Below are 21,964 nucleotides of genomic sequence, written 5' to 3' on the forward strand. Positions count from 1 at the left end.
TTTGAACGCGGGGGGTGGAGGGGCAGTGTTGCAAAAAAGCTTTGATAAGATAGGGCCAGAGGGGCTGGAGCAATAGCACAGTGGGTAGGGCATTTGCCTTGCACACGGCCAACCTGGGTTTGATTCCCAGCATCCCATATGGTCCCCTGAGCACTGCCAGGAGTAATTCCTGAGTGCATGAGCCAGGAGTAACCCTTGTGCATCGCCGGGTGTGATCCCCCCCGCCAAAAAAAAGAAAAAGATAGGGCCAGAGAGTATAATAAATAAGACACAGACCTAATCCAACCCGAATTTAATCCCAGCCACCAGTTACGGTCCCCCAAACTCACCAGGAGTGATTTCTGAGCACAGAGCTAGGAGCAAGCCCTCAGCATAGCCTCATGTGGCCCTCCAAACAAACAAACAAACAAAAGATTTGATATGTAGACCAAAGGGGAGGATCAACTTTTCCCATGGAAATTCTTTTACAATCTCTCCAATGCATCATCTTTCTTATTTTACAAAACTGCTAAGAGTGATAGGCTGGAACCATAGCATAGCACAGTGGATAGGGCATTTGCCTTGCATGTGGCCGACCCAGCCAACCTGAGTCCGATTCCTCCGTCCCTCTCTGAGAGCCCAGCAAGTTACTGAGAGTATCTCGCCCACAAGGCAAAGCCTGGCAAGCTACCCATGATGTATTCGATATGCCAAATACAGTAACAAGTCTCACAATGGAGACGTTACTGGGCCCGCTTGAGCAATTCGATGAACAATGGGAGGACAGTGTTACCATGCTACAGTGCTACTAGGAGTGGTAACCTGATGACGTGGGACTCTCTTAGATGAACTTGATGTTGTCTTGGTCCCCAGGAAAAGAGCCTGGATAGTTTGACTTTACAACCAGGAAAAGAGACATTTCAACTTTGGAGCGTGGGCTCCTGCGTCCCCAGGGAGTGAAGGCTGGTCCCAGGGTTGGGGGACTGTGGGTCTTGAATGTTTCTTGGGGGGGGGGCTCTGACGCTTTTCCATTTTTAGAGAAACATGTTTCAGTGACAGTGGTCCCAAAGGTTTCAATGGCAGAGGACAATAAGATCATCTCCCAATGTCTATGGCATGTCTTTGTAAACCTCCGGGCCCTTTTTAGATCCCGTGGGTCAGTTGGAAGAACTCTTATCACTTGCCTAAAGTAGAGGGAGAATAAGAAGGAAGGTGCCCGATGCAGAGGCAGGGGGTGGAATGGAGTGGGGGTGGCAAGAAAGATACTGGGAACATTGGTGGTGAAAAGTGCGCCCTGGAGGAGAGATGGGTGTTGGGTCATCATATGACTGAAACTCAATCATGAACGCTTTGTAACTGTATCTCACGGTGATCCAATTAATTGTAACTGTATCTCACGGTGATCCAATTAAATAAATAAATCACAGCCCTCCCGTTGTTCATCAATTTGCTCGAGTGGGTCCAGTAACATTGTGAGACTTGTTACTGTGTTTGGCATATCGAATACGTCACGAGGAGCTTGCCAGGCTTTGCCGTACGGGCCAGATACTCTCAGTAGCTTGCCAGGCTCTCCGAGAGGGGCAGAGGAATTGAACTTGGGTTGGCCATGTTGGCTGTGTGTAAGGCAAATGCCCTACCCACTGTGCTATCGCTCCAGCCCACAAATAAAGAAATAAATTTTTTTTTTTATAAAAGGACTCTATCATGAAGGACCCAGGGCTTCTAAAACTTTCCAACAAAGACAGAGGTGCTGTGGCAATGGACAAGCTCTCTGAAGTGAGCCCTTTCTAGAACCAGATCAGAGATGGCAGGCTTCCTGGTGGAGCAACCCCTCCTCTTCTCTCCTCTAATCCTGCCTTCCTCTGCTCCTCCCCAGCTTCTAGAAGGATCATCCCTCAAAGGCCAGCGTTCTTGGGAAGATGAAGGCCTCTCTCCCCTGCCTGTGAGTGAAGCAATGCTGACCTCTGTCTCCTGGACGTTCTGACTCAGGTAAGCACACCGCCTTCCCCAGCCTTCTACCCCTCAAGGAAACGGCACTGAATCAATGAAATATCGAAGGTATATTTAAATGTAAATGGAACATTGATTGTTTCTTCACCCACTGGTGTCCTCCTCCTCCCTTCCAATCTTCTTAATGATCAGTTGATGCAGTGATCAGACTGACAATGTGGTCAGTGCAATTTAGACATTAAGATAATGAAAACACGCAGGGTCCACATCTTTATTTAAAATTGTGCTGTGGGGGCTGGAGCAGTAGCACAGTGGGTGGGGCGTTTGCCTTGCACACGGCCGACCCGGGTTCGATTCCCAGCATCTCATGGTCCCCTGAGCACTGCCAGGAGTAATTCCTGAGTGCAGAGCCAGGAGTAACCCCTGTGCATTGCTGGCCAGGTGTGACCCAAAAAGTAAAATAAAATAAAATAAAATAAAATTGTGCTGTGGAGCCTGAGAGAGAACTCCACAGACAGCTGAGCCCATGTGTTGCCTGCTGGAGGCCTTCCTGCTATCACGTGGCCCCCCAAGCATTATACGAAGCAATGCCCCATCTCCTCCCCAACCCAGGGTCTGGCCCCCAAATGAAGCAAGAATGCAAAAACTGTCACTGTCACTGTCCTCCCATTGTTTATCGATTTGCTCGAGCAGGCCCAATAACATTGTGAGACTTGTTACTGTGTTTGGCATATCAAATACATAACGGGTAGCTTGCCAGGCTTTGCCATGTGGCAAGATACTCTCGGTAGCTTGCCGGACTCTCCGAGAGGGGCGGAGGAATCGAACTCAGGTTGGCCGTGTGGGCCACGTGCAAGGCAAACGCCCTACCTGCTGTGCTATCACTCCAGCCCAATGCAAAAACAAAAATAGTAATATTGTACTGTGTATTATGAGCTCACAAAGCAGAAGAAAAGAGCATTGCTGAAAAGATTTGTGTAGGAATGTGTTTTGGGGGTATAGAAAGATGGCAGGGTAGTTAAGACACTTGTCTTGTGGCCTGCTGACCCAAATCCCTGCTTCTTCATATACTCTCCCAGACACTGCCAAGGGTCACTCTCAGCACAGAGCCAGGAATAGCTCCTGGGCACCACCAGGTGTGGCCCAAACACCAATACCTCCCTCCAAAAAAAATAATTACCTAGTTTCATCAAGAGTTCTTCTCGGGGCTGGAGTGATAGCACAGTGGGTAGGGCATTTGCCTTGCATGCAACCGACCCGGGTTCAATTCCCAGCATCCCATATGGTTCCCCAAACACTGCCAGGTGTGATTCCTGAGTGCACCACCAGAAGTGACCCCTGTGCATTGCCGGGTGTGACCCAGAAAGCAAAAAAAAAAAAAAAAAAAAAGAGTTCCTCTGAATCATTTTCTTTCCCCTGGTAACATGTTTTGCCTTGAATTATTCTAATGCTTCTCATGTACCTTTTGAGTCAGTGTTACTGAGTATCAGTGATGTGTTTTTGGAACAGATGGGGATAAAGGATGCCAGGCATGGAGTTAGCCACACGGAGCTTATGGCTTAGCCAAAGACCCGGGAGTCACGCCTAAGAAAATGACAGATGGTGTTGCTCAGTTTCGGGCTGGACCGGGTACCGGTTCTCTGGTTCAGGAAATGGAGCAACTGAGAAGGTTGGGATGCAAATTACCGGGGAAGAGCTTATGGAGGCGGGGAGGGCTCCTGGCAGGCGTTGTGACGGAGGCAGGATCTAGAAGAGGAGCAGCAAGATCCGTGGATGTGGAGTGGGACCTGAGCTGAGAGGACCAGGGCTGGCTGCAGATGCTCAGCGGAGGTCCCTGGCACCTCTCCCAGCCAGAGGCGGACTGTCCTGCAGGTTTCACTGGGGGAGGGGGGGGACACACCTGTCCTGCTACAGAGGGGCCTGGCAGAGAACAGCCATCAGCATCCTTGTCACCACCTGGCAGGCCTTTTCTGCTCCCCCAGGCCGGTCCTCCTCTGCCCTCTGCCTACCTGCCTTGTTATTGCCTCTTCTCCCACACACCGGCCTCCTCCCCTCCCAGTTCTTCCTGGCAGCTGTGACTTGACCAGAGCCTGGAATGTCCCAGAGCCTCTAAGGTCAGTGCCGCACAGATGGAGCCCCTAGAGGGAGTTTTCTGCAGTTAGAATGCAGGGAGGACCTTCAGGCTGATGCCAGGGGCCCTGGGCAGGGATGAGGAGCCATGTGCCCTACTCACTTGGGGTGGTCCAGCCAGTCTCACCCACACTCTTTTGGATAAAGCAGGATGGGCTTTCACTACCCTGGGTCTGATGGTGTTCTGAGAGTTGCCTGCCCTAGCCACCCCCCGCCCCCACCTGGGTTTGCTCTGTGCTCCTGGGGTTGCCCTGGGACCTCCCCAGAAGCAGTTCCCACCAGGGAACAGAAGGGCTAGAACGACTTCCTGCATGGTTGAGGCTGGGTCTCCTCCCATGGCTCTCCCCTAGGCCAGGCCAGGGCCGAACACGTCAAACCTGCTGCTGCTTTGTGTGTGACAGACAAGTTAAAAAAAAAAAAGAATGGGAATCATCCATACTGTTTTCCAAAAGGGTTGGACCAGTCGGCATTCCCACCAGTAGTGAAGGAGGGTCCCTTTCTCACCACATCCGCGCCAGCACTGGTGGCCTTGACTTGGAGGCCAGTCACATGTGCTAGGGGAAAAGGAAGCTCAGATAGAGAAGGGAGCATCAAATAAAGGGTGTTGGGAGGATCCTCCCAGGATGGGAGATGCATGCTGAGAGTAGACTATAGACCGAACATGATTGCCACTCAATGTCTTTTTTGCAAACCACAGCACCCAAAAGGAGAGAGACAACAAAAGGGAATGCCCTGCCACAGAGGCAGGGTGGGATGGGGAGGATGGGGGGTGGGAGGGATACTGGGACCCGTGGTGGTGGAGGATAGGCACTAGTGGAGGGATGGTTATTTGATTATTGTATAACTGAAACCCAAGCACAAAAATTTGTAAGTCTATAACTGTACCTCATGGTGTCTCACTAATAAAAATAAAATAAAATGTCATAGTTAATGAAGACATACAGTTAAACTAAAAAAAAATTTTAAAAAAGAATGGTTCTTTGCCTTTTTTAATCAAGGCTAACACTTTGTGCCTTATGGAAGTTCTGTGGAATTTAAATTTCAGTGGACCCACATAAAGTTTTACAGGAACATGGGTTCGCTCAGATTATCTGTGGCAGCTTTTGTGTTCTGATGCTGAGTTGAAGAGATGTAACAGGAAACAAACTATTTACGTTCTGCCCATTGCAGAAAAAAAAATGAGCCACCCTTTGGGGCTGAAGATATGGCTTGCTGGTAGCATGTGAGATCCTGGGTTTGATCCCTGGCACTATTTACTACCTCCGCCCCCTTCCCCCCAAAAAGAGTGCTACCCTCTGGCCTAGGCAGTTGTGTGGCATTAATATTTGCAACGTTTAAGGTATAGAACGTTTCCCTAGGAGGAAAATATGACTGAAGAATGAGTAGGATTTTCATTAGGAGAAGAAAGGAGAAGCATCTTCTAGATTGAGCCAGAGAACTGAGTTGGAATTTTCCATTCATCCATTTAACTTTCAATTAAATGTAGAGAGGACATTAAGGACAGTTTATTTCAGGAACCTATATATTAGGGTTGTCTTTAAAATGAGGCATCCAGGCTTCTTGAATTAACCTAAATGTTGAAACAAAGCACCACATTAAAACACAAGCTGCATTCTGGAATTTTCCCACTTTTACTTGGCCCAAGCTGCAAACTATTTTATTTTATTTTACTTTATTTGATTTTTTGGACCACACCCAAAAAAATGGTGCTTAGGAGTTTCTCCTGGCTCTGCACTCAGGGATCACTCCTGGTGGGCTGAGGGGACCATATAGGATGCCTGGGCATTGAACTTGGGTCAGTTGTGTGCTTTACCTATTGTACTATCTCTCTGGCCCCAACAAACTACTTTATTTTAAACTTAATATTTCATTTTAAATCAAGCAAGCAGTGAAAACTTGACATTGAATAGACTACAGCATTTAATCTTGGTGTTGTGCTCAGAGTCTGGTGGGATTTGGTGGTATTGTTGAGTGAAAATTTCGGTGAGAGTTGGAAATGTGGGTTCTCATTCTGCTCACCAGCAGAGCTAGCCCAGTAGCCATGAGGGGGAAGCAGTACTCTCCTGAACTGGGCAGAGTGATAGCACAATGGGGAAGGCACTTGCTTTGCATACTACTGACCCGGGCTGGAGTGATAGCACAGCGGTAGGGTGTTTGCCTTGCACGCGGCCAACATGGCCAACCTGAGTTCGATTCCTCTGCCCCTCTCAGAGAGCCTGGCAAGCTACCGAGAGTATCTCGCCTGCATGGCAAAGCCTGACAAGCTCCCCATAACGTATTCGATATGCCAAACACAGTAACAAGTCTCACGATGGAGATGTTACTGGGCCTGCTCGAGCAAATCAATGAACAACGGGAGGACAGTGACAGTGACTGCTGACCCAGGTTCAATCTCTGGCACCTCATATGGTCTCCCAAGCCCTCCAGGGGTGATCCCTAAGTGCAGAGCCATGAGTAACCCCTGAATACCAGTGGATGTTGTCCCAAAACGTACCAATAAAAGTACTCTCCAGATCTCAAGACTCAAAACGTATTTCTCATTTAGACTGTACCAGTGTGACAGTCTTCTGTTTAGCATTTTGAGGTACCACCATCCCCCAAATTTTGGTGCTTTTCGCTACAAGGACTCAGACCAATCCCATAACCACAGCCCATTGAGCAGGGCAAGTCACGAGTTGTGATCTTGCAGGGAAGGAAAGAGGAAGATGAGGAGGCTTGGGGGCAACATTGCCTCTCTGGGTGACTGTGGGGAAGCTTTTATTTCTCAGAACCAAAGAGTAAATAGGCCAGGGCTAGGTGGACTCACGTAGTTTATCAAAGGCACAAAGAAGGTGTCTAAAAGAGCTTTGCAATGGACTTCAGAGTAGAATGGTTGCCCAGTTTCTTTACTAGGGTATAAAATCCCCTTCCACCCACCCCCAAGGCCCCCCTTGGGCTGGAGGCAGCATAGTCACAACATCCACAGTAGGTGCCTAGGGCCACTCTCGAATCCGCAAATGGTCCAACATGACACACACTCACTCTTCTTCCCTTGTCACTTAATCACTTAATCACTTAACTTCCCGTTAGTCGTCGATTTGCTCGAGTGGGCGCCAGTAGCGTCTCCATTTGTCCCTGTCGCGTGCTAGTGTAGCCCAATGGCATCTGTTCGCTCCGGGAACATGAAGGGCCTCAAACCGATCGTTCATGATCTTGACGAAGAAGTCTGACCATCTGGTAGGTGGGCGGCCACGCGGTCTCTTGACATCCCGTGGAATCCAATTAGTAACAGCTCTAGTCCAACGGTCATCTTTAAATCTCATTACGTGACCAGCCCATCTGATTTTCGACACCTTGGCAAATGAGACAGCGTCCCTGATCCTTGATCGTCGACGGATGTCAGAACTCCGGATTCTTTCTCTCATTTGAGTGAAACGTAATATTCCAAGCATAGCTCTTTCTATTCTTCTTTGGGAGACCTGAATAGCGTTCTCATCTTGTTTGCGTAGGGCCCAGGTCTCTGAGGCATATGTTAATGCAGGAAGAACAGTGGAGTCAAAGAGATGTGCCCGGAGCCGGAGGTTCTTCGTCCTCTTAGCTATTTCTTCGACGTTCTTGAAGGCGTTCCAAGCCGCTCTCTTCCTCCTGCGCAGCTCGGGTGCCAGGTCATTTGTCATGTTGACCTCTCGACCTAGGTAGACATAGCTGTTGCATTCGGAGATGGTCGTTCCATTAAGAGCGAATGGGGCGTCAGGAACAAGGCTGTTTCTCATAAACATTGTCTTCGTAAGATTCAGCTGTAGTCCTACCTTTCCACACTCACGGTCAAAGTCGGCCAGCATTTGTGCCGCTTGGCTGATGTTTGGTGTTATTAAAACAATATCATCAGCAAAGCGGAGGTGGTGTAATTGCCGACCATCTATCTTCACTCCCATTCCTTCCCATTCCAGTCGTCGCATGATGTTCTCGAGGGTGGCACTGAAGAGTTTCGGTGAAATGGTATCACCCTGCCGCACCCCTCTCTTGACATCAACGATCACTTCTTCGTAGAATGGTGAGATCCTGGTAGTGAATCCGCAATACAGCTCACGGAGGATCCTGATGTATTGGGCTTGAATGCCCTGATTGGCTAGGGCTTCAATGACCGCTTCCGTCTCAACAGAATCAAAGGCCTTCTTTAAATCAATGAACGTTAAGCAGAGCGGCATCTTGAACTCCCGAGAAACCTCAATGAGCTTGGTTATTGTGTGGATATGGTCGATGGTGCTGAATCCTTTGCGGAACCCTGCTTGCTCGCATGGTTGTCCTTCATCTAGTGTTCTCCCAATCCTATTCAGGATGACTCGAGTGAACAACTTGTAGATGACAGACAATAGGCAGATCGGGCGATAGTTGCCAATGTCATGGATGTCTCCCTTCTTGAACAGTAGTACGGTCCTGCTGGTTTTCCATTGGGACGGAACCTTGCATTCAGACAGGTAGCGAGTGAAGAGCCGAGCCAGTGTATTGATGAGTACTGACGGCAGGTTCTTCAGGTGTTCAGGTCTGACCTTGTCTGGGCCGGGTGCTGTTTGTTTCTTTACCGACGAAATGGCGTGTCGGATTTCGGAAGGGAGAACATTGGGAATGACATATCCATCCTTTGGAATTTGGTATGTTGGCAAGTGGACATGGCTATCGAAGAGATTTGAGTAGAAGTCATGGATAATCTTCTCCATTGCCGTTCTGGAGGATGTGATGGATCCATCAGGACATCGGAGGGCAGTCATCTTGGTCTTATAGTTGGCGAAGGACAGGCGGGCCTTACGAATACTTTTCCCGGCTTCTGCCGCATCTACCAGTACTTCTGCTCTTCTCTCTTTGAGGTCTTCCTTGATCGCATCTCTGCACTGCTTTGCAAGCTCGGACGTTAGCTTGCGGTTGCCTGAGGCATGCGCCAAACCACGCTGGCGAATTAGCTCAAGAGTTTTCGAAGATAGGCGACTTTTTGTGGCTATCTCTCTCTTGGCATTCCTCGCACATTCATGGAGGTGCTGAACCAGTCGATCGTATTCCTCGTCAATGTTGTCAACAATGGCATCTTCCCATGTTGCTGCAATAGTACCAAAGAGTTCCCAGTTGGTGGTCATTCTGGGAGTTCTCTTTTTGAACTTTGCAGCCCTTTCTCCCCGCTCTGTGAAGTAGAATTTTGCACGAAGGAGACGGTGGTCCGATCCCGTTCGAAATTTTGGGACAACAGTGACATCAGTCAGGCAAAACCGTCGATTGAATATGATGTGGTCTATTTCGTTGTGGAATCGTCCACCGGGAGACTCCCATGTCCATCGTTTAGATTCTGCCTTCTGGAACTGTGAGTTACCATGGATGGTCTTGGTCGACATGATGAACTCTGACAGTCTCTCACCCTGTTCGTTCCATTCTAGGCCATGGGTCCCGATGTGAAGTTCTTCAGCTGATCTTCTCGGTCCTATCTTGGCATTAAAATCACCCACAATGATCTTGTAGAAGGTGTGGTCTTCTTTATAGAACTTCTCTAGCTCCATGTAGAACTTCTCGATTTCATACTTCCCTTGTCATACTCAGAAATACCCCAGTACCAACCACAAACCTGCTATTTCCCCGCAGGTCCTGCTACTGGACTGTTGCTTGATATTGTTTATGGAGCTTTTTCTAAGAGGCAGATACTCTCCTAAGCTTTTGCCTGAGTGTTTTTGGTTTAATCCCTGAGACAAACTTGAAGTAAGTTCCAGCAATCTCATCACAGTGCCAGCAGTGAGTGACCATGCTTGGCTTTGAACCTGCTTTTTCTTTCTTTTTTCTTTTTATTTTTGGGTAACACCCGGCAATGCTCAGGGGTTACTCCTGGCTCGGCACTCAGGAATTACTCCTGGCGGTGCTCAGGGGACCATATGGGATGCTGGGAATCAAACCCGGGTCTGCCCGGGCTTGCAAGGCAAATGCCCTACCTGCTGTGCTCTCACTCCAGCCCAGCGCTTTTAAAAAATTATTTGGGTCCCACCTTGTGGTAGCTTGGAGGCTTTTTCGGGTGCAGCCTTCAAGGGACCAAGCCCAGGAGTACCGCCTGCAAGAGCACACACTTCAGCCCTGAGTCAGCTCCCTGCCCTGCCCCAGCTTGTAAGCGTTCTGAGGGGTTGGTTTGCTGATCCTTGGTCACGTGTAGCCCCACTTCCCTGACCCTGGCACGGGGAGCCCAGGTGTGCTGGTAGAAAGGTGCAGAGCTCGAGTGTGAACCAATGTGAGCTCACTCTAGGCTTCTCTGGACAGCCAGTAGCGAGGCCCCGGGCTGGCAGGTCTATCTCTGACTTCCTGTCTGTCTCCTGCTCCACCTCCCTTTACACTGACATTCAGCTTGTTTGGAAGCTGGGTGCTGCTTTCTCCATGAGGGTTGGAAAGAGAGGATTTTGAAATCGAGGGTGGAGTAGACCACTAGCCAATGAAGATTTGCCATGTACTGTTGATCCCAACCAGCACCTTCCCGACACAAACAGCAGAAGAAGTCCATTTCCAGGGAGTTTATTTACAAATTTGTTTATTTATTTATTTTTTTTTAAAAGCCACAACTGAAACCCAGTTTGTTTGCAGAATAACATCACATATTGAGCCACTTACTCACAAGGTGGCATTCATTTCCCTAGTCCCTGGGTTTCCTAATCAGTGTTTCAAAGGAAGCCTGTGGAATCAAGGGCAGAGTCAGTAAGAAAGGGACCAAGTGTGGCTGAACCATTTACTGAATTACTTGCTTCAGGGAACGCCCCACCTCAAAAAAAAAAAAATTATACATGTGGTTTCTAAATGTACAAAGAAAATGAAAGGAATTCCATTATGGAAGAAAAAAAATGGATGGAAATTTCTCATCCTGTCTCATAAACAATATAGGAATAACTTTAAAGTCTTCTGCTTTAAGCATGCATTTAATTTGTGCTCTGGGAACCAAACAACGTTGCTAAGATAAAACATTCTAATAATGATTTATGTAAATTTATTTGTACAAAGTAATGGTGTAGTTGCCTATAGCAAATTGCTTGGAATGCAAAATGACATTTATGAGGTGTTTCCCCCCCCACCCCCCTTTGAATGAATACAATGGAGAAAATGAGAGACTCCAGCTAGGAGGAAAGAAATTTGCGTTCAGGATGGATTTTGACGCTCCCAGAGGCAGGGACAGCTGGACAGAATGTAGGGTGTGCAAATGGTCCCCACACTTATCACATTAGATTCCCAGGTGATGTTCTCATTAATTAAGCTATTTTAAAGGCCAGGCCAAGGGAGCACGTGTTCAATTCTTAAAGGCCAGGTTCTGTGTTCAGTGATCATAAACTGCTCCAGCACAAAAATCCCTTTCCCGAGTAACCAGTGGCAAAACACCTATTTTATGGTATACCATGACACTTAACAATCCAGAGTACACCCCGGGGGAGAGAGGGGGGCAAACATAGCCTAATAGGCAACTTGTTTCAGCTACTTTAACACTGAGGAAAGTTAGGCTTGAGTCAGAACCAGAGCCCAAAAATTTCTCCCAAGGACTGAATCACAGACCCAGAGGGAGTTTTCCTATTGAACAATCAGTTAACACTTTTGATGATGGCCCTAGGTGTTTCCCAGGAAGCTTTAATTAAGTGGAAATCCCCACTTAGGTAACAGAGAATTTCTGGAATGAAACCTCAGCCAGAAATGCCCAGTCTGATTTGCATAACCTGTAGTGTTCGGAAAAGGTCTGATATTAGCACATTCATTTCGGAAGGCATCACTTTTATTTTTCGCTCAAGAGCTTTCTCCTCTCACTCGGTGACTGCAGTGACTTCTGCGAAGTGGGTTAAGAGGTTATGGCCTAGCGAGAGGGACACTGAGCCACAGATGTCAGGGAATGAGATACCAACATGGGCTTCCCTCTGCTGACAGAGGGCACAGCTCTCCTGCTCTGTTTTCGTATGTGAAGGCAGGAGAAAGAGCTGTGTGGGGCTTCTGGGGAACTGGTCTTACTTCATTTATTGTTTTATCTTATTGAATCACTGTGAGATACATTTACAAAGCTTTCATGTTTGAGACTCAGCCATACAATGATTGAACAACCATTCCTCCACCAGTGCACATTTTCCACCACCAATGTCCCCAGTATCCCTCCCGCCACCCCATCCCGGTCCTCACCCTGCCTTTATAGCAGAAAAATTTCCCCAATACTCTCTCTCTACTTTTGGGCATTATGTTTTGCTCAAATTTTCCCACCACTATTCATTCAAGCCTACCTGCCAGGGTCAGACGCTGGATAATATATTTTCCATTGCTCATTTTGGATATCATGAGAGCTCGTGCAGCCACAAAAGCAGCCACATGCTTCTGGAATTCTAGTTTGTAAATGGTTGGGTTCCAGAGACATCTCTGTAGGGCACGAATCCATTTTGGGATTCAATTGGGAGTCTCTGGACCAGGGCTGTTGGTGCTCTAAGATGGGGCCTGAAGTCACATTGTGGGTGTGACAGCCAGGCTGCTGAGTGGGCCAGGAGTCAGGGAGAGATAGCCTTGCTCCTCTGCTGCTGTGCAACCTGGAGATTTAGTCCTGGAATCCATATACCTGGGCCTAACTTGTGGAAGCTCTTGGTCACCGAGATTCCATCTAGGGTAGGTGGGGAGACTGCACCTGTTCCATCTGGGGTGCCCTGGTGAAATGGTCTCGGTATGGGGCCTGGAGAGCTCTCCAGTGCTGTGGTATCTTCTGTGACTCGCTGCTGTGTCTCTCTGGTCTTACTTCAAACCCTGTTAGAGTTTTGGTTCCTCTGGGTCACTTTGGGATGCCATGGCTCTCCTGAAAGAAAGGGACTGTTTCCATGTACAGCAGGCCTGTGAGGAAGAGTTAATACCTTGGGAAGGCCAAAGCCTGAGGGCTGACATTGGAGCTCTGGGTAGGCAGGGCTTGAGGTGCACCCAGGCCTTTATGGCCCAGTGGAAACTGCGCTGGCTGTGGAGAGAGAGAGAGCATCCACCCCTTGTTCAAGGACAAGGGACCCAAACAGTGCAGCTGTCTCCCTGCTAGGGAAGTGGCCCGAGATTCCTAGTCTGAGGTAGTGGGTGTTGAGGTGAGAAGAACAGCCTGACTTTCCGCGTCCTTCCTTTCCTAGCAGATGGACTCTGGGTGTGACTTCAAGGCTGTGGTTTCCTGGAAAGAAACATCAGGTATCTAAATCTCCATATTCCCATCTGTGAAGGGGGAATAATGGTACTCCCCTTAGAGAGATGGTATGAGAAGTCAGTCAGATCGTTCTTTTTGTTGTTCTTTTTGTTAGGGGGTCACACCTGGCAGTGCTCAGGGCTGACTCCTGACTCTGATTCAGGGATGACCCCTGGTGGGGCTTGTGGGAGCCTATGGGATGTCGGGGATCGAAGCTGGGTCAGCCGCGTGCAAAGCAAGTGCCTTTCCTGCTGTATTATGACTCTGGCCCCAATGAAATAACTCTTAGAAGTATCCTATAATGGGGCTGGAGCGATAGCACAGTGGGTAGGGCGTTTGCCTTGCACGTGGCCGACCCAGGTTCGATTCCCAGCAAACCATATGGTCCCCTGAGCACTGCCAGGAGTAATTCCTGAGTGCAGAGCCAGGAGTAACCCCTGTGCATCGCTGGGTGTGACCCAAAAAGAAAAAAAAAAGTATTCTATAAGAATTCTTAGAAGCATCGTAAAAGATACTTGGCACAGTGCTTAATGGAGAGTGAAAACCCCATGATATGTCCCAAAGTGATGACCTTTGTTCTTCCTTACGATTGTGTGGCTTGGGGCCAGAAGTGGCTTGAGCTTAAACTTTGCATGCGAGAGGCCACATTCAACTCCTGTCATCGCCTGCTTTCTCAAGCACGAAGCAGGAGTAGCTCCTGATTTCCAGATGTGGCCTGAAAATCAAGAGCAAACAAAGGAAAAGAATGTATGGTCCAGACTGATCGTTGGAAGTGGAGGTTAAAATGCATTTGATGAGACTCATCCTAAGGGTTTCTAAACAGGTTGTTTTCATGGCCGGAAAGAGAACGAGGGACATAGGAGGTATCCCTGGGTATCCCAAGGCACTTGACACTGACGGTCGTTGGCAAGCTGTTCAGGAGAGGTGACCAGGCCCGTGGCTGTCGGGTGTCCTGGGAAAGGCTCCACATGGCCACTGCCATGCAGGTCTCCAAGAACTCAGGAATGAGGCTAGTTTGTCACTTTGCCCTGGTCTCTCGTGTACCTACTGCTTCCTTTCTGAACAGTCTCTCAGTGCCTATGTCGTGATGAGACAGAGAAGCCTTTGGTCCTTGGTTCCTTCAGCTGCCAATCATGTTCTCTGCACGTGCGCCTGGCCTTGGGGGGCCTAGTTCCTCTACAGAAGGGGTCCCTGAGCTCTTTGGTGAGATTTCCTTTCCCTTAGAAGCATATAGCCTGCCGCTTTCTTATCAAGAATTGAAATGAATACCATGGTGAATGTTTATTTTATTTTTCGGAGGCAACTTTATATCCCCTTAGAAGAGGTGTTTCACAGAAATCCTCTGAAGGAAGATAAGGACATATTGAACATTCTCCAGTGAAATAAGAAAATAAGGAACACATCTCAGGTTGGGGATGGTTTATTTCAGGGAGCCCCACCACCCAGCGATTCCTGTGTCAGGCTGTGGGGGATTCTGAGGGGTGGGGAACAGTCAGCCTGCCTTAGGTTTGTGTTAAATGCACCCACCCCTCAGTCCAAGACAATGAGAAAAATAGGCTCCTGATAGTGAGTTCATTCTCCTTATGTGGCAAGATAAAAAGTCGGTCAATTGCATGGGTCTACAAAACTGTTTTGGGGGAAAAAAAAAGTGTTGTTTTGGAAGGCCATACAAGACTGTGTTCAAAACTTATTCCTGGCTGTTCACTCAGGGGACATTATGGTGGGCTTGGGAGACCTATGCAGTGTTCGGGATCAAACCCAGGTTGACTGCATGTAAGGCCAGTACCCTACCCACTGTGCTGCCTCTCCAGCCCCTGATTTTGAAATTTTATTGCAGTGTAAAAGTTATCATTTGGGGGGAACTTCCTGCATTGGGGTTCTGCCCCTTATCTAGAGTGGTGCTCTCACTGGGTCCCCTTCCAGACTCCCTCTACTGGTGGCCACTGGTGCAAAGCCTGTGATCTGGCCCCCCTTATTCAAAAGGAGGAGGTTAGAGAGTGTTGGAGACATAGCAACAGCCAAGCCTTCCTTCCTGGGGAATGGGACAGGGTAAAAACAATGGTTGAAAAGATGGAGTAGCCATCTGTCCATGGCACCCCGGGTCGAGATTCCCAGTCTTAGCTGAATAGAGAAGGGATCACTAAGACAATGATGGTTGGAGGAATCATTCAGGATGGGAGATGTGTCCTGAAAAAAGATAAAGGACCAAACACGATAGCCTCTCAGTATCTGTATTGCAAACCATAATGCCCAATAGTAGAGAATATGGGGGAAAGTGTCTGCCATGGAGGCAGGAGGAGGGCTGAAAGGGGGAGGGGGTACACTGGGGACATTCGTGGTGGAAAATGTGCACTGGTGGAGGGATGGGTGTTTGATCATTGTAGATTGAAACTCAAACATGAAAACTTTGTAACTGTCGTAACTGTATCTCACAGTGATTCAATTCAGAAAATTAAAAAAAAAGAAAGAAAGAAAGAAAGAAAGAAAGAAAGAAAGAAAGAAAGAAAGAAAGAAAGATTCCCAGCCTTGGAGCTGGCAAGGCAGTACTCACCTTGCATCAGATGCCCACCACCACATAGCCTCCCCAGCATCCCTGGAGGTCCCAAGTACCACATCATAGTCTGGATAGGCCCTCCCGTTGATCATTGATTTGCTCGAGTGGGCCCAGTAACGTCTCCATTGGAGACTTTGTTGTTACTGTATTTGGCATATCGAATACTCTCGGTAGCTTGCCAGGCTCTCCGAGAGGGGCGGAGGAATCGAACTCGGGTCGGCCATGTTGGCCGCTTGTAAGGCGAACGCCCTACCCGCTGTGCTATCGCTCCAGCCCTAGTCTGGATAATCCCTAGCATTTTAGGATTGAGTTGAGCAGTCCTGGACTTCTGGAGCACTGCTTGGAAAACATAATCGCCTCCAAAACTAAGATGCATAAACTTCTTCCTGGTGAACCCTGGCTGGTTCTGGTTCACCGAAAATGCCATCTTGCATGAGCTCTTTCCCTGAACTAGAGGTTTGTTCTCTGGTGTTGGTGGAGGGACTCCCCAGAACTCCTGCATGTTTGCCAGGAATTGTCTCATCAAAGTCCAGACTCAGAACCGTGCTCCTAGTGTGTGTGTGTGTGTGTGTGTGTGTGTGTGTGTGTGTGTGTGTGTGTGTGCATGTGTATAGGGGGTGGAAGTTGGGATAGTGCAGGGGGAAGCAAAGCATAGTTGATACCCCTTTAGTTCAAAAGCTCAACTTAAGACTCCAAGAACAACTGGACCTCAGAGCAAGGCCACGCTCAGGGCATGGAGGAGGAAGGTCTGCTGCAAGGTAGCTTCCCCTAGAAGGAAAGAGGCTGGAGTGATAGTACTGCAGGTAGGGTGTTTGCCTTGCACGTGGTCAACCTGGGTTCGAGTCCCAGCATCCCATTAGGTCCCCCAAGCACCACCAGGAGTGATTCCTGAGTATATCAGCCAGGAGTAAACCCTGTGCATCGCTGGGTATGACCCCCCCCCCAAAGAGAGAGAGAGAGAGAGAGAGAGAGAGAAGGAGAGAGGCCTGCCCACCCATCTCGTTCCTGACAGTCCCTCATAGAGGGTACGCATCTGTCAGAGTATCTCTCCAGAACATGGGGAAATGGCCTTGGAGCTGCTGACTTGTGAGTGACACTCGACCGCTGCAGGAAATGAGTCTGTGAGATGAGCACAGCTGATGGAAATGCTGAGGGCTGTGCTGGAACCAGGGAGGTTTCATGGCCTTTGACTTGCATTTCTCCCCTGAACGCCATTACCTCACACTGGATACATATGGGTGTATGAAGAGAGACAGGAAATGGGTTGTAGGCACTCCTGGACAGTTCAGATTTCCCTCCCAGTTAGAGTTGATGAACTTTTCCTGGGAATAATTTCATCTGGTAAGTGGACACTTCTCAATCTTGGGGGACCTGGTGGGCAATGTTGAGTCTTCTTTGGGAATCGTCTATCTTCTAGAGTGTTCTATCAGAACCTCTACTGGAAAGGAGGTCAGAGCGATAGTACAGCAGGGAGGGCGCTTGCTTTGCATATAGTTGATCCGGGTTCAATCCCCAGCATCCCATTTGGTCCCCCGATCACTGTCAGGAGTGATTCCTGAGTCTGTGAAGCCAGGAGTCACCCCTGAACACTGCTGGGTGTGGCCCCAAAACAAAACCAAACAAACAAGTAAAAATTTTGTTCGTGTTTTCTTTCCATTCATAAAAATAGGTACTAATACAAGTTTTCTGTAGAAATAATCTTCAAAAAGAAGGCATGCCGGTCTTTGAGTAACATAGTGTATGTGCCTGTGTGGCTATTATGACATTCTAGCAGGAGTCATTGTTTTCTTCAGATGTAGAAATATCAAAATTCCCTCTGTTGTCACCCGTTCTACTTTTACATTGTTCAGGCTCTCTCCCTTTTGTTGTTCATCTACCTAGCCCCTGGATGTGTGTGTGTGTGTGTGTGTGTGTGTGTGTGTGTGCACGTGCTTAACTCAACAAAAACTGTCAACAAGCTGCTATTTGTTTTCTTAAACAGCTTGAGCCGAGATGTTTGGCATGATTGCCGGAAGTTGTTAGCTTATCACTGAGCTGTCCTGATGATTCTTCTGATTCAATTTGCATTGCTCACGATAATAATTATTACTACATAAAAAAGAACACGAGGCTTGTATTTGTACAGTTCGTTCATTAATCATTTAATTGACTATTATATCCAAGTGGTTCTGCTCTACATGCATCAAAGTTCTTAGGCTGTGGATACCTCGGAGAATCAGAATTCAGGGATCAGTTGTGAGGCGTGGGAGCTGGGGCACAGGTGGCGGCAGGATCTTTGGCGGGTTGTCTGTGACCCCACGTATTTATTTCCAGGCACTTTATTTAATTGCCAGCAGTGACTGATCTGATTGCTTTAACACCCTAAAACATTAGATTATGGCATAGTTATTTTGATGACAGAAATGACTAGATTGGTGCCGATTTATAAAGGAAACGGATAAAGATGGCTACAAAATAAATCTGATCCTCAATGACTGAATAAGTGTGTTCATGTAAACAAAATCTGCTCTTTAGAACTATGAAGGTTTTAGTGTCCACTGCTTAGCTAACATTCCTAGATGACACTGAATATGTTAAACCTACTTTGAAATACAACTTTCGATAGAAAAACTAGTTTGTGTTTTTTATGTGTTTTCTGTTTATTTTTATGTATTTCTGGTTCTTTGTTTGGGCCACCTGGCAGTGCTCAGGGCTTACTTCTGGCTCTGCACCCAGGAATCACTCCTGGTAAGGGCCCAGGAACCATATGGGGTGCCAGGAATTGAACCCAGGTCAGGCACGGACAAGACAAGTGCTTTCCCCACTGTAATATTTCTCTGACCCTAGGAGCTGCATTTTAGAACTCTGGGTTCACATTAGAGACAAAGTTCACACAGGGATTCCCACTGGGTCACATCAGCCTGAGTTCAGAGGTGTGGGCTGAGTGTCACAGAGGAAACCTTCCATGTTAGGGATTCGAACTGGTGTCTTTTCTTTTCTTTTCAATTAATTAATTTACTTGTTGAGATTCTGTGATTTACAATGCTACTAATAATGATTTCTTATGCATATAATTCCAGCAGCACACCCATCACCAGTGTACCCCTTCTCTCTCCTAGGGACCCCATGACCCCTCCCTCTCAGCCCCCTTCCCACTCAGTTGTGCGGATCACTTCAGTTGTGTTGCCTCTGGCCCTTTGTTGCTCTCTTTCTGTGTATCTTTAAGGTCCATATATGAGAGATCATTCTGAATCTGACCCTTTCCTCCTGGCTGACTTCATGCAGCATGATATCCTCTCCCTAGTTTCATCCACATTGCTGCAAATCACATGTTTTTGTTCTTTCTCAGAGCTGCATAGTATTCCATTGTGTATACAGAACAGAACTTCTGTATGACCCGGTGATAACCACTTCTTGGCATCTATCCCCAAAACTCAAAAATATTAATTTGAAAGGATATATGCATATCTGTGTTCATTGCTGCACTTAGTACAAGAGCCAAGAGATGGAAACATCCCAGACACCCAACTCCAGATAACAGGACTTGGAACTGTTATCAGGACACCCCTCTCCTCTGCTGGCGGTGTAGTTGGCAATGTGGGAGAGGAATCAGGGGTTATGGGAACTGTGAGCCTGGTTTTATCATTTTCCTTTGGGAAAGGGATTGGCTTACTTCTAATTAAAACTCACATCCCTTTTGTAATAAATAACCAAGCTTCTATTGTGAATGCTAAAGGTATAGGCACAGTCTCTTAATGCAGGTGCCACCCTTTGACAGTGAGTTCATGATCTGTTTGGAAAAAGGTCCATAATCTGGCATGTGTCCTACTCAGGCAGGCTGATTCTGGGATCACAGATCACAGCACCTATTCCCAAATGCAGGGATGTAGAAAACTGACGGTTGATATCTTGCTCACTCTACATTGCTGTTGGGTTCACTGGGAACTCTGCTCTGTATAATTCTTCTTGTCGTCCTCTGTGGAGGTAATGGAACATTCTCCTGTCTCCGTGGCTGAGGGATGGGATAAAGAAAACATGAAAACTCACACAAACTCTTAACTTCTTCAACAATGACACCTATCATTTCTATTTTCACTTTATTGATCAAATCTAGTCCTATTCCCAAACCTATGCTCAAGGTGATGGCGAAATAAATATGTCTGTGTCCTGGAAGAGAAGCTGAAATATCTGAGTTTCTTTATGAAGTCCCACTTATATGTCAGTGTTCTTGAGAATAGCTAGACACCTAGCTCAAGGGAAGCCAGCAAGAAATGAGTCAGAAAGAGAGAGACAGACATAGAATGACTGCACTCATTTGTGGACTATAAAATAAGATAACATGGGACAGACATCCGAGGACAGTAGACACAAGGGCCAGGAATATTGCTCCATAGTTGGAAGCCTGCCTCATGAGCTGGGGGAGAAGGCAGCTGGAATAGAGAAGGGATCATTAAGTCAGTGATGGTTGGAGGAATCGTTTGGGATGGGAGATGTGTGCTGAAAGTAGATAAAGGACCAAATGTGATAACCTCTTAGTATCTGTATTGCAAACCATAATGCTCAAAAGTAGAGATAGAGTATGGGGAATCATGTCTGCCATGGAGACTGGGGGAGGGTTAGAAAGGGGGGTATACTGGGGATATTGGTGGTGGAGAATGTGCACTGGTGGAGGGATGGGTGTTTGGTCATTATATGAATGAAACGTGAACATGAAAGCTTTGTGACTGTATCTACTGATGATTCAATTAAAAGGATAAAATAAATAGTTGAAGCAAAAAAAAAAAAAGGAAGCCAGAAAGAGTAGAATTTCTTTTTCTTTTGGGTCAGGCCAGGGGAGTGATGCTCAGGACTTACTCCCTCCTGGTTCTGTGCTCAGGGATCCTGGCAGCCTTGGGGGACTATACAGGGTGCCTGGGATTCAACCAGGATCCACCACCTACAAGGCAAGCGCCCTACCTCTGTACCATCGCTCCAGCCACAAGAGTAGAATTTCTTGCATCCTTCCTTCAGAATAGACTGGTCACTGGCGGTAGGCTTACTGCCCTCCTCGGTGCTGTTTTTCCAGGGACTAACTCAAGGGGCTGCCCAGGCTCTGCTCCTATAGTCTCCCATCTCACTCTGCCACTCAGATGAACCTTCTGTGCACTGGCCAGGGAGAGGCAGCGGACAGCCCAGCAGCACCTCTCAGCACCTCCTCCACGGACTCCAAAGTGGCCATGGCCCTTCTCCCCCCTTCTCCAGCTCTCCCGTGGATGGTCCCAGTGTTTGAAGATCATCCTCTCGGTTTCCTTTTCCTACCTGGCCCACTGCAGCTTTCTTCTTCCCCCATTCTTGGGGGGCCCTTGGTTTGTGTCTCCAGCAAAGTGATCTCTTACCAGCTTGGAGAAACATTGGTGGCCCTTGTCTCTGTCTGTTGTCTCTCACAGTCTCCCCCAGGCTGCTCCCGGCACTTGCTCAGCCCCCCCACCCCACCACCACCACCCTGGGAACAGAATGTTTGGGTCAGGATTTGGGTTGTGAGAGCAGTCAATTCCATGAGGGCCTTGGTGATGTTCTTCAAGGCCCCAAGGGGAATTTGTATCATTACAGAGCCAGCCAGTTCAGCTCTCTGGAATAGAGCCAGGCATTCAGAAGGAACAGAAAAATATCTGAGGATAAAACAGCCTTCATCGGGGCACTAGACTTGAGTCAGTCTTAGCTGACATTGTGTTTTTGGGCCACACCTGGTGGTGCTCAAGGCTTCCTCCTGCCTCTGAGCTCTGGGGTAACTCCTGGCAGGACTGGGGAGACCACAGGAGGTGCTTGGGACCTAACCCAGGTCAGCCACACACAGGGCAAGTGCCCTCCTTATTGTACTATCTCCCCAGTCCCTGGTGTTGTGATTTTCTTGGGCCTATCCCCAGTGCTACTTAGAAGCTACTCCTTGGATTGGTGCTCAGAGCTTGTTCTGGAGGTGGTCAGGGACAAACCCAGGCAAGCCTCTTGGATACAAAACATATGCCTTTCACCTACCTCTTCAGCCCCTGGTATTGTATTTTGTTTGATTTTGGGGACCACACCCAGCTCTGCTCAGGACTGGCTTTGCACTCAGGGACCCATCCTGGCAGTACTCAGGGGGCCATTGAGGGGGCATGAGATTGACCTCATGCGAGTCAAGCACCCTGCCCACTGCACTATCTCTCTGGCTCCCTATTGTATCAATATTTCTC

At 48.0% G+C, this 21,964-nt stretch overlaps 1 protein-coding gene across 5 annotated transcripts in view; it reads left to right on the forward strand.

The window, feature by feature from the left end:
* Nucleotides 1-21,964, forward strand: part of FOXN3 (forkhead box N3) — a 422,811-nt gene that overhangs the window by 126,466 nt on the left and 274,381 nt on the right. For all 5 annotated transcript variants that reach the window (XM_056133253.1, XM_056133252.1, XM_056133258.1 and 2 more), the window contains one exon: nt 1,856-1,968. The gene's annotated coding sequence lies outside the window, so the exon portion shown is untranslated. The remainder of the gene's footprint in view (nt 1-1,855; nt 1,969-21,964) is intronic.

Source organism: Sorex fumeus, unplaced genomic scaffold (assembly GCF_029834395.1).
Source record: "Sorex fumeus unplaced genomic scaffold, SorFum_2.1 ptg000098l, whole genome shotgun sequence".
Lineage (NCBI taxonomy): Eukaryota > Metazoa > Chordata > Mammalia > Eulipotyphla > Soricidae > Sorex > Sorex fumeus.